Genomic DNA, 13,862 nt, shown 5'->3' on the forward strand with positions numbered 1-13,862 from the left:
TTGAAGCGTATATAACCCGAGGTACCACTGTAATTAGAAGGGACGTGGGTGGCGCTGTGGATTAAACCACAGAGCCTAGGGCTTGCTGATCAGAAGGTCGGCGGTTCGAATCCCCCCGACGGGGTGAGCTCCCGTTGCTCGGTCCCTGCTCCTGCCAACCTAGCAGTTCGAAAGCACCTCAAAGTGCAAGTAGATAAATAGGTACCGCTCTGGCGGAAAGGTAAACGGCATTTCCGTGTGCTGCTCTGGTTCGCCAGAAGCAGCTTAGTCATGCTGGCCACATGACCCGGAAGCTGTACGCCTCCTCCCTTGGCCAGAAAAGCAAGATGAGCCCCGCAACCCCAGAGTCGGCCATGACTGGACCTAATGGTCAGGGGTCCCTTTACCTTTACCTACCACTGCAATTGCAAAATAAATTGTCAGGCAGCGGAGGTTGAGGACCAGAGTTTTCCTGCTTTTAGATGGGCTACCATCCCAGGCTGATGAGCTCCACATACGCCTCATTTTCCTCTACAGCACGTTCAGAAACTGCCTTCTTGATTGTTGGACAGATGAGAGCTGAGTGCAGGGTTGGGAACATCTTCCTGAGACAGAAGGATGCCAAAACTGCCTCTGACAGTGGGAGCAGAACATAGATATTGTGACTGATAGTCTCATCCTCTGTGAATTTGTCTGGTCCTCTTCTAAAGCAATCCAAGATGGTGGCCATCAACTGTGGGGGTTCCACAGTTTAAATATGTGTGGCACATTCTAACCAGACACAAACACTCCGGGATGTTTGACAAAGAGGCATCTGCCAAGGGAAAGTGTGCATAATAATGAATACATTAGTGAAAACAGCACACAAGATACATTATATTAGAGGAAACCGCTTTGCAAAAAAATGTGTACAGCCATCAAACTCCATACAAAAAAAAAAGTGTTTACAAGAGAAATTCACACTAAAATGCTGGTGAAATCTGCAGAGGATTTTTTTTTTTAATGGCAAACACTTGCAGAAATGTGGAGAACCGGATTTAAGACTGAGAAAGCGAGAAGCCGAGAGAAGTGCAGGGAGGGACAGAAAGCAAATCTGGGTTAAAAGTCACGTAGGTTATTCTACGTGAACCGTTTCCCCAATAGCAGCCAATGAGTGGCAGAGGGCAACATGCTTTCTGCAGCTACTGACCTGTCCCAGTTTCGAAACGCTCACCTTGACATCACATCAGCACAACCAGAACCTTTCATCTCCCTGCCTCCACCATGTCCTTTGTTGTTGTTGTTCAAATAATACGGAAAAACAAAAATCAGTCCGGCTTATCATTTACAAACGGAACGAGACATTTACAAAACAAGCTGATGGGCAAACATGAAGCCCCACTGAGTGCAATGAGGCTTGGTCCGAAGAAAATGAAAACTTAAAGGGAGATAAACCAGGGTAATTAAGAAGTAAAGGTAAAGGGACCCCTGACCATTAGGTCCAGTCGTGGCTGACTCTGGGGTTGCGGCGCTCATCTCACTTTATTGGCTGAGGGAGCTGGCGTACAGCTTCCGGGTCATGTGGCCAGCATGACTAAGCCGCTTCTGGCGAACCAGAGCAGCGCGCGGAAACGCTGTTTACCTTCCCGCCGGAGTGTTACCTATTTATCTACTTGCACTTTGATGTGCTTTTGAACTGCTAGGTTGGCAGGAGCTGGGACCGAGCAATGGGAGCTCACCCTGTCGCGGGGATTCGAACTGCCGACCTTCTGATCGGCAAGCCCTAGGCTCTGTGGTTTAACCCACAGGGCCGTCCCTAGTCAAGAAGTAAACCCTACACAAATCCAGAGTGGAGTCCCTAAGATGGTTGAATGGCTCCTTGTACGCCTCCTTCCGGCAACTCCTACAGCCAAGCTGGTGCCAAACGTCTTGCTCTGCTTGCCTTTGGACCACATCAGCAAGTCCAAGAAGGGGGTCTTGTCATCTGGGCAGCCCAGGAGTTCCACACACTGATTGCGGAGCCAGTTGTGGGAGAGTGCTGCTATATTGAGGCCCTCCTTGCAGGATTTCCACAAACATCTGGTTGGCCACACTTGAGAACCAGAGGCTGGATGAGATTGGCTGTCGCCCTGATCCAGCAGGTCCTTCTTACGTTCTTAAGCTCATCCAGCTTTTGAACCTCATAAGGTGACCTACGTGCCTTCGCCTTTTTTTTTGCTCCAGCCTCAACTACCTAGAAAGCTACGAGTTTATGTTATGGTTAAAATCTGGGGGAGTCTATGGGTGAGGCTTGAGGGTTTTATAATAATAATAATAATAATAATAATAATAATAATAATAATAATAATAATAATTTATACCCCGACCAACTGGCAGGGTTTCCCCAGCCACTCTGGGCAGCTTCCAACAGAACACTAAAATACAATAACCTATTAAACATTCAAAGCTTCCCTAAACAGGTCTGCCTTCAGATGTCTTCTAAAAGGCTGGTAGTTGTTGTTCTCTTTGACATCTGATGGGAGGGCATTCCACAGGGCGGGTGCCACCACCGAGAAGACCCTCTGCCTGGTTCCCTGTAACTTGGCTTCTCGCAGGGAGGGAACCACCAGAAGGCCCTCGGCGCTGGACCTCAGTGTCTGGGCAGAATGATGGGGGGTGGAGACGCTCCTTCAGGTATACTGGACCGAGGCCATTTAGGGCTTTAAAGGTCAGCACCAACACTTTGAATTGTGCTCGGAAACATACTGGGAGCCAGTATAGGTCTTTCTACAATCTCCTTTTGTCTCCTGCATAACTTTTCAGAACCTGGCCTGCTGATATGCTGCGTCGCTGCTGCAAGCAGACCCACTCCACGGTGGTGGGCCCTGATTTCTCTCTGACCTTGCCTCCTTTCCACATCTTGACCTCCACACTGCCATCATGCACAGCTTCAAGCAACCGGCACAAGCTACCTCCTGCCTCATGACAGCATCTGCCCTTGTTTTCCTGTACGCGCATTTTAGGTGCTTAACATTCCTGTGACCAGCGATACAGAAACGCTGCTATAAATATTGCCGGAGGAATGCGACCTTGGCCGTTGAGGCTTTGGCTCACACAATACCCTTCAGAAACCGTTGTAGGGCATCCCATAACCGTGCCCTTCCATGGCGCCCGTCAGCGAGGGTGGAGACATCCTGCTTTGCTCTATAACTCGCAAATTCAATAAAATATATTTTATGGGCACCAAATGAAATATTAAAATGCATGTATGTAGTCTTAGCCTACACATGTAGTCTTAGCCTGATGAATTTTGGGAGTGTCTTTTTTTTAAGAGAAGGGAATTGGGAGGGTGCTTAACCCTTTCTGTGCCAGCCTGTTTCCTCCTGAAACTTTCCATACTCCCCCTGAATAATAATAATAATAATAATAATAATAATAATAATAATAATAATAATTTATTTATACCCCACCCATCTGGCTAGGTTTCCCCAGCCATTCTGGGAGGCTCCCAACAGAGTATTAAAAACACGATAAAAGATCAGACATTAAGAACTTCCCTAAACAGGGCTGCTTTCAGATGTCTTCTAAAAGTCAGATATTTGTTTAAATTGCCTCGGCCCAGTATACCTGAAGGAGCGTCTCCACCCCCATCGTTCTGCCCGGACACTGAGGTCCAGAGCCGAGGGCCTTCTGGCTGTTTCCTCACTGCGAGAAGCGAAGTTACAGGGAACCAGGCAGAGGGCCTTCTCGGTAGTTGCACCCGCCCTGTGGAACGCCCTCCCACCAGATGTCAAGGAAATAAACAACTATCTGACTTTTAGAAGACATCTGAAGGCAGCCCTGTTTAGGGAAGCTTTTAATATTTGATGAATTATTGTATTTTAATATTTTGCTGGAAGCCGCCTAGAGTGGCTGGGGTATAAATTGCTGTTGTTGTTTATTTCCTTGGCACCTGATGGGAGGGCGTTCCACAGGGCGGGCGCCACTACCAAGAAGGCCCTCTGCCTGGTTCCCTGTAACCTCACTTCTTGCAGGGAGGGAACTGCCAGAAGGTGCTCAGAGTTTGACCTCACGATCTACTTTTGTGTCATTTCTTCCCCCCTTCACTTTGCCATGCAGATTAATGCTTCTCACACCTGTCGTTAAACGCATAAAAACTCTGATCAGGAAATCTAGCAACCATTCAAAACTCAACCAAAACATTAGTAAGTGCTCTAAGGTCACCAGGGAAAAGTCACATCCCAGTCATTAAGTAACTTAAGCTTCATTTACAAAAGTAGCAGAAGTCATGCGGAAAAATGCTTTCGGTGTACCAAAGCTGGAAAGTTTTGAGGTTTGACTTTTAATAAGTGTTGCGAAAACCCCTCATTTTCCAAACGAGTTTCATATGGACCATGTGTTTGTTCTTTCCTTTTTTTCTGGTTTCAGAGCAATCTGAATTTTGCCTTTTAACCACAAAAACCAGAGACAGAGTGTGTGTGGTGTAAGAAAACTTGCATACCATGCAATCACAGCCTTGTTTATGCAGAACTAAGTCCCTGTGCTCGGTGGACAGAAAGCATGAAGAAGGTGTTCGTCCAGGGTACATCAGAATCCATGTTCGGGATCCGTAGGAAAGGGATTGAAAATAGAACTGCCAATATCACAATGCTATTATATAGATCTGTGGCGCGGCTGTGTACAGTTCTGGCTGCCTCACTTGGAAAAGTGTCTTGCAGACCTAAAAACCATTCAGAAAAAAAAAAAACAAGCGAAATGATCAAGGGGTTGATCAACTCCCTTGTGAAGAAACTGAAATATATTCGGAGTCGAGAGTGGATCTCATGCTCTTTATTCAGCTCATAGTGGTGAGGAGGAATGGAAGTTCCCCCAGAATGTCTGCTTTATTTACACAATGGGCCCCACGTGATTGTCTAATTCTGGGATTCTCCTGTAAGCCACTCAGGTTGCGGATCCCCTTCCACCTGGAGCTGGATTGGGTGACTCCTGTGGACTAATCAGGCTGCTGCATGCTGAATCCTATTGTTCAGCTCAGTACATAACAAAAACCTTACATCATTTGGGGATTTTTAGTCTGGAGAAAAGGCAAGTAAGAGGAGACATATTAGAGGTGTATAAAATTGTGTATGGAGAAAATGGAAGCACACCCCTCCTTTGATAACAGAATCTGGGAGCTACACAGCTGCAAATAAAATGTTTCAAGTGTATTATACAGATGTGTCACTAGATGGCGATGGAGAGCTATGGCAAATTCAATATATTTTTCAAAACTTTTTTCAAAAAAGCATTTTCATAACGTGTGTGTGTGTGTGTGTTCTAGATTTCACCTAGGTCTTCCAAGGTAGCTGGTTATTGGAAAAATCAGGACAGGACTTCTGCCTGTTTCACACTTCCATGTCATCATCATCTCCTCTTCTTTTTTTTTTGGGGGGGGTAGCGTTGGATGGGGAGAACAGATTGCTGATTGTGCTGTTTATTAAATTTACTCCCACAGGGTGTAGTAACGGCCACCAACTTCAATAGATTTTGAAAGAGGTTTAGACAAATTCGTGGGATATGTAAATCCGCTAATTTGTGCGTGAGCCATGTGATGGTTGTGGAACAATATGTAACCCCCCACCAAAAATTAAACACTTTTAAGGCCCACTGATTTCCGTTGGATAATTGAGCAGATGCTTAAGGTTAAATCCTAATACCATTTTCTAGGGAGTAAACCCAATTGAATTTAATTATATTTAGTTTTGAGGAAGCATGTGTAGGATTGTGTGGAAAGGCTACAGTCCTACACACTGCTTACCTGGGAGTAAAGGTAAAGGGACCCCTGACCATTAGGTCCAGTCGTGACCGACTCTGGGGTTGCGGCGCTCATCTCGCTTTACTGGCCGAGGAAGCAGGCGTACAGCTTCCGGGTCATGTGGCCAGCATGACTAAGCAACTTCTGGTGAACCAGAGCAGCACATGGAAACACCCTTTACCTTCCCGCCGGATCGATACCTATTTATCTACTTGCACTTTGATGTGCTTCCGAACTGCTAGGTTGGCAGGAGCAGGGACCGAGCAACAGGAGCTCACCCCATTGCGGGGATTTGAACTGCCGACCTTCTGATCGCCAAGTGCTAGGCTCTGTGGTTTAACCCACAGCACCACCTGTGTCCCTTACCTGGGAGTAGGGATGGGCAAATCTGTCATTTCCACTTTCTTTCAATATTTGATCCCCCCCCCCCATTCTTGGGTATAGTTCTCCACATTTCTGCATGAAAACACACCAGTATTAATAGTGCAAAATTATCACAATGTACCCATGTTTGTATGTAGTTTTGCCTCACTTGAATATTTTTGTGCAGCAGTTTTCCTTAATATGATCATTTTTGTATGTTACTTCCACAAATATATGCATTTTAATGCACACTATATGCATTTTTTGCACACTTGCCTGGAGAACTGCAGAATGTCTAGGAGACCCCAGTTAAATAAAAATCCTCATTTGTGATTTCTGGGTTAACACGGTGGGTAATTTGCCTGTGATCTGCTCTGCTGTTTCGTACATGTCATGAACAGCAAACATGAGTACCGGAATTATGTGACGTCAGGCTGCAGGATTCTGGTTCCTTGCCAACCAGGTTATCTTTAAGTGTGCATGCTGAAGTCACGTGACCAAGTGCTCCCAAGATAACCAGATTTTCCAGCTCTCATTCAGCTCTGAGCTGACTGGACTCCCGCAGGTTAAAAAAAAAAAAAAGGAAAAAGCTTCCAGTAGAATGAAAGTCAAGTGTGTAATGGAGGTTGCTTTGGTTGGCATCCGTCTGTCTCAGGAGTCGAGGAAGGAGTGTGCCTTTGTGGGAAAAGTCAAATTGATGGAAGGTTGCAGTGCCAGCTGTCACTGTAGATATTGATCCCTGGATCCTGTGTTCCTCGGATGAAGGGTGGTATAGAAATTTAATAAATAGTAGTAGTAATAATGGAGTTTTCTTGTCAGGGATACTGGAGTGGCTTGCCGGTTCCTGCTCTAGGTGGATCACGTTTGGTCAAAACTCTCCACTATGACCTGTCCATCTTGGCTGGCCCTGCACGGCATAGCTCATAGCTTCTCTGAGTTATTCAAGCCCCTTCACCACAGCAAGGCAGTGATCCATGAAGGGATCACAAATGCAGTGACAAGCCTAGACAGCATCTTAAAAAGCAGAGATATCACCTTGCCAACAAAGGCCCATATAGTTAAAGTTTTCCCAGTAGTGATGTATGGAAGTGAGAGCTAGACCATAAAGAAGGCTGATTGCCGAAGAATGGATGCTTTTGAATTATGGTGCTGGAGGAGACTCTTGAGAGTCCCATGGACTGCAAGAAGATCAAACCTATCCATTCTGAAGGAAATCAGCCCTGAGCGATCACTGGAAGGACAGATCCTGAAGCTGAGGCTCCAATACTTTGGCCACCTCATGAGAAGAGAAGACTCCCTGGGAAAGATTGAGGGCACAAGGAGAAGGGGACGACAGATGACAAGATGGTTGGACAGTGTTCTCGAAGCTACCAACATGAGTTTGACCAAACTGCGGGAGGCAGTGGAAGACAGGAGTGCCTGGTGTTCTCTGGTCATGGGGTCACGAAGAGTCGGACACGACTAAATGACTAAACAACAACAGTGATAATAATAATCAATAATAGTAATAAATAACTTCAAGGCTCTCACTGCTGTCATTTCTGAAGGTTCATCATATTTAAGCTGAGCTAGGACCAGACAGCTGCTTAACCTGAGGACCATAATCAGTCAAACCGAACACAGGGCCACCAGGATTTAGAAATCCCTCAGCTCTCAGATACAACTCAGTCCAGTACCATCTTGTGGTTTAACTGTATAATGGCACTATCAACACATGTCCCTAAATCTGGCTTGGGCTGAACTGTTTCATCCTGCAAGTGGTTCTCCCAAGACAGAACCAACCTCCATCCAAAGAGATTTCTCTACGCATTGAAAACCTGCAAGTCAAGCCTGGGGTTAGCGATATAAAGTTTTTGGAAATTTTGAAGCCATGATAAAAACAAAACAAACAAAATGATGCCTTATGAAGAACGGCTAAGGGAGCTGGGCATGTTTAGCCTGGAGAAGAGGAGGTTAAGGGGTGATATGATAGCCATGTTCAAATATATAAAAGGATGTCACATAGAGGAGGGAGAAAGGTTGTTTTCTGCTGCTCCAGAGAAGCGGACACGGAGCAATGGCTCCAAACTACAAGAAAAAAGATTCCACCTAAACATTAGGAAGAACTTCCTGACAGTAAGAGCTGTTTGACAGTGGAATTTGCTGCCAAGGAGTGTGGTGGAGTCTCCTTCTTTGGAGGTCTTTAAGCAGAGGCTTGACAACCATATGTCAGGAGTGCTCTGATGGTGTTTCCTGCTTGGCAGGGGGTTGGACTCGATGGCCCTTGTGGTCTCTACCAACTCTATGATTCTATGATTCTATGAAAAAACCTGTTGCATTTTCAGGGCTTGGGGTTGAGACAATAACAAAAAATGGGGTGTGTGTGAGAAAATATGCAATACTTATTATTATTTTTAGTGCCTTTTAAAGTTTGAAAGTCACTACATTACGTCAAGAGCATAGAACGATTCATGTATACCTTGGTTCAACATTAGGTTGTCATGCTGGGTATATTATAAGTACAACTTACTCAGTCAATAATTGCAAATTGATTTTTATTTTTACAAAGTGTCAAGCAGACATAAAGTATACTCATTTTTGTGAAGAGAGCAGGAAAACCAAGACTCAGGGAATACTATATGAAATTTAATCAGTCTCATTTCCTGAGCTACCATTTTCTGCTTCTTCATATTTTTCATCATATTTATCACAGACTTCTAAAAACAGGAGGTTTGCCTGGATGCAGACAAGCTTCTCTACCCTTCTGAATGTCATGGACCAACATTTTTTATTTCCCCCCTGATTTTTTGAGGGGGCAAAGGGCTTTGGGAGAAAAAAAGGGGGGGCTTTATTCTCTCAAGCCTTCATGTCTCTGACTTGAGTAGAAGAAGTCTTCACCATGAAACCTTGTTTTCAGCACAGAGGCATTTTTAAAATTTATTGTAGCAGTTAAACATGTGAATCGGCTCCCCCTACTGAAAGAATTCAAGGCAGGCATGGGATTTAATCTCAGTGAGAAGTGAGCCTGAATTCTGAAGCTCCATGCCATTTCTTTCCTTGATAAATTCTGGGAAATGAAAAAGAAATGGTGAATTATTTTCTCCGGCAATGTAGAATTTGGAATCCTTACATATACCCATATGTACAAGCATATGTCAGCTACACTTGCGTAACAGAAATCAAGTCTGTTATCCTTAAGCTGGCTGCTAAGAAGGTATTATCTGACACTGCCCTGATGGAAAACAAGGGTTGTCATGGCGCTGATCCTTTCAATATTTTGCAAAGCCCTTTTGCCTAATTATATGGGTGTATTTCAGGGCTGCGGGAACAAATCCATTAGGCAGCCACTTAAATTCCATGTGAAATTTGCTTCATTAACATGGCAAGGCAATCAACCCAGCGCATGTGTCTTCTGTTTGGGGTTGTTTTTTTTTCCCCCAAATAAAATTCAGAAACGAGCTAATGGGAGCCACCCTTGCCATTTCGACAGGTCCTGAAACAGCCAATTTGTACCTCGGGTGCTATTTTGCCGCCCGGCTTTGCTGATTGCGGCAACTCTGGGAGACTCCGAAAAGGATGCTTTCAGTAAATTAATGGCTAAGTGTATCATTATCTGCAGGATCAGAAATGGCTGTTTCTTTCAGTTCACATATTGCATCCTTCCCAGCCTTCCCAGAGCATTGGCGCAGTTACAAAGACCCTGAGATATTTGATATGAATAAGGAGGACCCATAACTCATCATTTGAGCACATGCAAGAGGTCTGAGGTTCTGGCATCTTCACATCTGAAGATCTCAGGAGATGGGGAAAGCTGTGGATTGGATCCAGATGTTCAGTGCAACCCTGAACATGTCTACTCAGTCTTCTGTTGCATACAGGGAAGCTCACTCCCAGGTAAGTGGGGTCAGGATTGCACCCTAAGGCTAGGTCTGGTGAGATGAGAAAGATTAAGATGTAGTGCAGGGGTCTGTAAAGTTTTTGTGGCTTGGGCCGGTTCACGGTCCCGCAGACGCCGCAATGGGCCAGAGTGTGTGTGTGTGTGTGCGCGCACATGCGCAAAGTGTGTTCTCCTTCATGGAGAGCACGGGTTGCGGTGGGGTTAACAAGACACCTTGCTGTTGCCGGGCGGGTTAGTTTGGTTGTCCACTGTTGTGATTGGGGAGAGTTTGATGTTGCCAATTATTGATTGACAGCCTTAGGTTATATTTTCTCTGTGCACAGCGTTGAGCTTCCTCTTTTCGCTGCGTGCATCAGATCACCCACCCACCCTCCCTACTTTTAGGGCTTTTGCGTATGACCTTGCTATGCCTGTCATGGGGTCGTCTGCTTTTGGGGCAGGGGCCTGGTAGGAATTTGGTCCATTTGGCAGATTGGCTGGTGCCATTTGGTTTTTTGCCTAAAGGTAAAGGTAAAGGTACCCCTGCCTGTACGGGCCAGTCTTGACAGACTCTAGGGTTGTGCGCCCATCTCACTTAAGAGGCCAGGGGCCAGCGCTGTCCGGAGACACTTCCGGGTCACGTGGCCAGCGTGACATCGCTGCTCTGGCGAGCCAGAGCCGCACACGGAAACGCCGTTTACCTTCCCGCTGGTAAGCGGTCCCTATTTATCTACTTGCACCCGGAGGTGCTTTCGAACTGCTAGGTTGGCAAGCGCTGGGACCGAGCAGCAGGAGCGCACCCCGCCGCAGGGATTCGAACCGCCGACCTTTCGATCGGCAAGTCCTAGGCGCTGAGGCTTTAACCCACAGCGCCACCTGCGTCCCCCGGTTTTTTGCCTACTGCATAGCAAATCGTCACAACTTGTAAGGTTGCGGTTAGGCATTGGTTTTAGAAAATTGGTTGGTGGAGGGGTATGGATTGGCTGTGCCTGCCCCTCCAAATGCTGCTGCTGCAAGGGTATTCCGTTAAAGGAATCCAGGGGCTGGCCATGCTTTTGTCCGCACCTCTGTCAAGGGGGCTAGGGCCACGCAAGAGCCCCCGGGAGCATTTGGGGAGAGGTGAGGGTCTGGCACCCAGCTCCATTTTCTCCCCAAAAATGTTTTCCCTTACTGATTTCACAGGTTTGCGGATGTCATTTCTGTCCCTGGGCGGGGACAGATAGTCACAACCAATGCCTAAGCAACCACTCCCATTTTGTATTTTATCCATTTAAAACCACACACACCCTTAAGGGGAGAGATAGTGACATGTTCATTTATCTATTTATTTCATTAAGTTTATATACCACTTGATTGGTTGGGGGGGGTCATCAAAGCGGTTTTACAAAAGCAAAATGAAGAAAAAATTACAACCCTACCTTAAGGCATACAAAGGTTAAAATACTGAAGCAGATTAAAATTACAGTAACTTTCTAAGCATCACTTATATGGTTCTATGCAGGGGGGGGGACAGGGTTATTTTGTGTGTTATGGGGGTGATTTAGAGTGGACCAGGGAAAGGGTTAAGCAGCCCCTGGAGTCTACTCAAAAGTTGCTTTTAAAAAAGGATAAAGGGGAAATTAACACACAACTGAGCATTGTGTTAATCACAAAATTCTGCCTCCCTGTTTTGTTGATCCAACAAAATAGCGCCTGCCTTTCAAAATACCCCATGCGCTGTCTGTGACTCTTGTTCAGGTAAAATGTCACTGTGAAACACACACTAAGCCTCCCTGATGCCTATTCTAATATCACAGCAACCTGCCACCATTACAAAGGCACCGTCCATTAGCCTCTTGCATCCGAACTGAAATTTGCGGCTGCATGGACTTTGATGGACTGAATTAGGTGGAACCGTGAAGTGTTGTCTAGACGTTGCTCAAAAGCTAAACGACAGAAAAACAGAGCCGGGGAAGGGCCCATGCAAAACTTTATTACGATGAGTTGGCAAAGTTGCCAAAAGATAGTTTGCATGGGGTGGAGGATGAGAAGGGGAGGCAGGTGAACATAGAGGAATTTTGGGAGATATCCAATAAGGTCATACTCAGAGTAGATCCCTACTTGACTCTGATGGGTTATAAATATTCTATTATTATTATTATTATTATTATTATTATTATTCGCCCATCTGACTGGGTTGGCCCAGCCACTCTGGGCAGCTTCTAACATATATAAAAACATAATAAAACATTACACATTAAAACTCTTCGCTGCCTTCAGATGTCTTCTAAAGGTCGCATAAATATCCATCTTGTGTTTTTTTTCTTTTTAAGTTTTTATTTACTTTTCAGGTTCATACATTTCATTACTTTTACAATCATTCTAACATTTCAAAATCTGATTTCCTTCCCCCTCTTTCTGCTGTTCCTTGAATTTATTTTTTAATATCTTCTGCATATCCAAATTTATTTAAGTTGCTCATTTAATTATCTACTTTAAATATACTCTTATGAAACTGCAGGTTATTACAATAATCCTACCAATGTTTTTATCTGTTGGCAATTTGTCTGTAAATATTCAATAAACCATTTCCGTTCTTTTATTAAAAGTTTGTTATCTTGATTTCTCATTCTTCCGATAAGTTTTGTAATTTCTGCATATTCCAAAAGTTTTTGTATCCATTCTTCCTTTCCTGGGACTTTTGCTTCTTTCCACTTTTGGGCAAGTAGCATTCCTGCTGCTGTAGTTGCATACATGAATAAATTTCTATACAGTTTGGGTAGTTCTGTCCCTACAATTCCCAAAAGAAAAACTTCTGGTGTTGTTGTTTTTTTAAAAAAAGTTATTTTGAACATCCTTTTCAATTCATTATAAATCATTTCCCAGTAAGCTTTAACCTTACTACAAGACCACTCTCTCAAGTACCTGTTGTAGCTAGTAGTCACTGAAAAGCCTTACCAGGGGTCAGCCAACCTTTTCAGCTGGGGGCCGGTCCACTGTCCCTCAGACCTAGTGGGGGGCTGCACTATATATATTTTTTTTTGGGGGGGGGGATGAACAAATTCCTATGCCCCACAAATAGCCCAGAGATGCATTTTAAATAAAAGCACACATTCTACTCATGTAAAAACATGCTGATTCCCGAACCGTCCATGGGCCGGATTTAGAAGGCAATTGGGCCGGATCTGGCCCCCGGGCCTTAGTTTGCCTACCCATGGTAGGTGCTCTTCTTGCTTAGTGGATGGAGCTGTTCTGGTCCTCCGTCACTGTCAACGGGCGCTTCCTCCTCCGTGCTGAAGGTACCGGAATAGTTTCCTGGATTTGACTTAAGAACAATGGGGATCCAAGGTTTGCTCCAATTTATCAAAGAGGCTGCCGAATCTGCTCATGTAAAGAAAAGCTAACCAAAGGAGAACCCACAGATCAATATGTAGCTTATTGCATGAAGCTTGGTGATATGTTTCTGTCATTTGGGGTCAAGCACATTCTATTATTTGAATTCCCAGGTCAGATCCTCCCTCTATTGTGTGGGCAGGTAGTCCCTCCCCTACCTGGCTTGGTCTCCTTGGCAACGCTTTCCCCAGGCGGGATTGGATAACTGACTGAGGTAGGCGGAGACCTCCAGGTATCCCACGCAAAGGGCGCCCCCTGTTTAATGTGGGGAGCGGTCATTCTAGTATTTGATGGCTGTACCCTGCCTTCCAAGAAGAAAGTTGAAAAGTTGCGACGAGAAAAATGGCAAGCAAACCTCCTAAAAGGGGAACGGCTGCTTCATGAAGGGAAATTATCAGAAGCCAGAGAATGTTTTGCATGTAGCATTAATGTTACGCATGCTCTGGCCTGTGAAGTGATTAAAGCTGCCCAAGCCCAGGGAATAGATTGCATTGTTGCCCCATATGAAGCAGATGCTCAGCTCGCCTACCTTAACAAGAC

This window comes from Podarcis cretensis (genome assembly GCF_951804945.1).
Source record: "Podarcis cretensis genome assembly, chromosome: 10".
NCBI classification, from domain to species: Eukaryota; Metazoa; Chordata; class Lepidosauria; order Squamata; family Lacertidae; genus Podarcis; species Podarcis cretensis.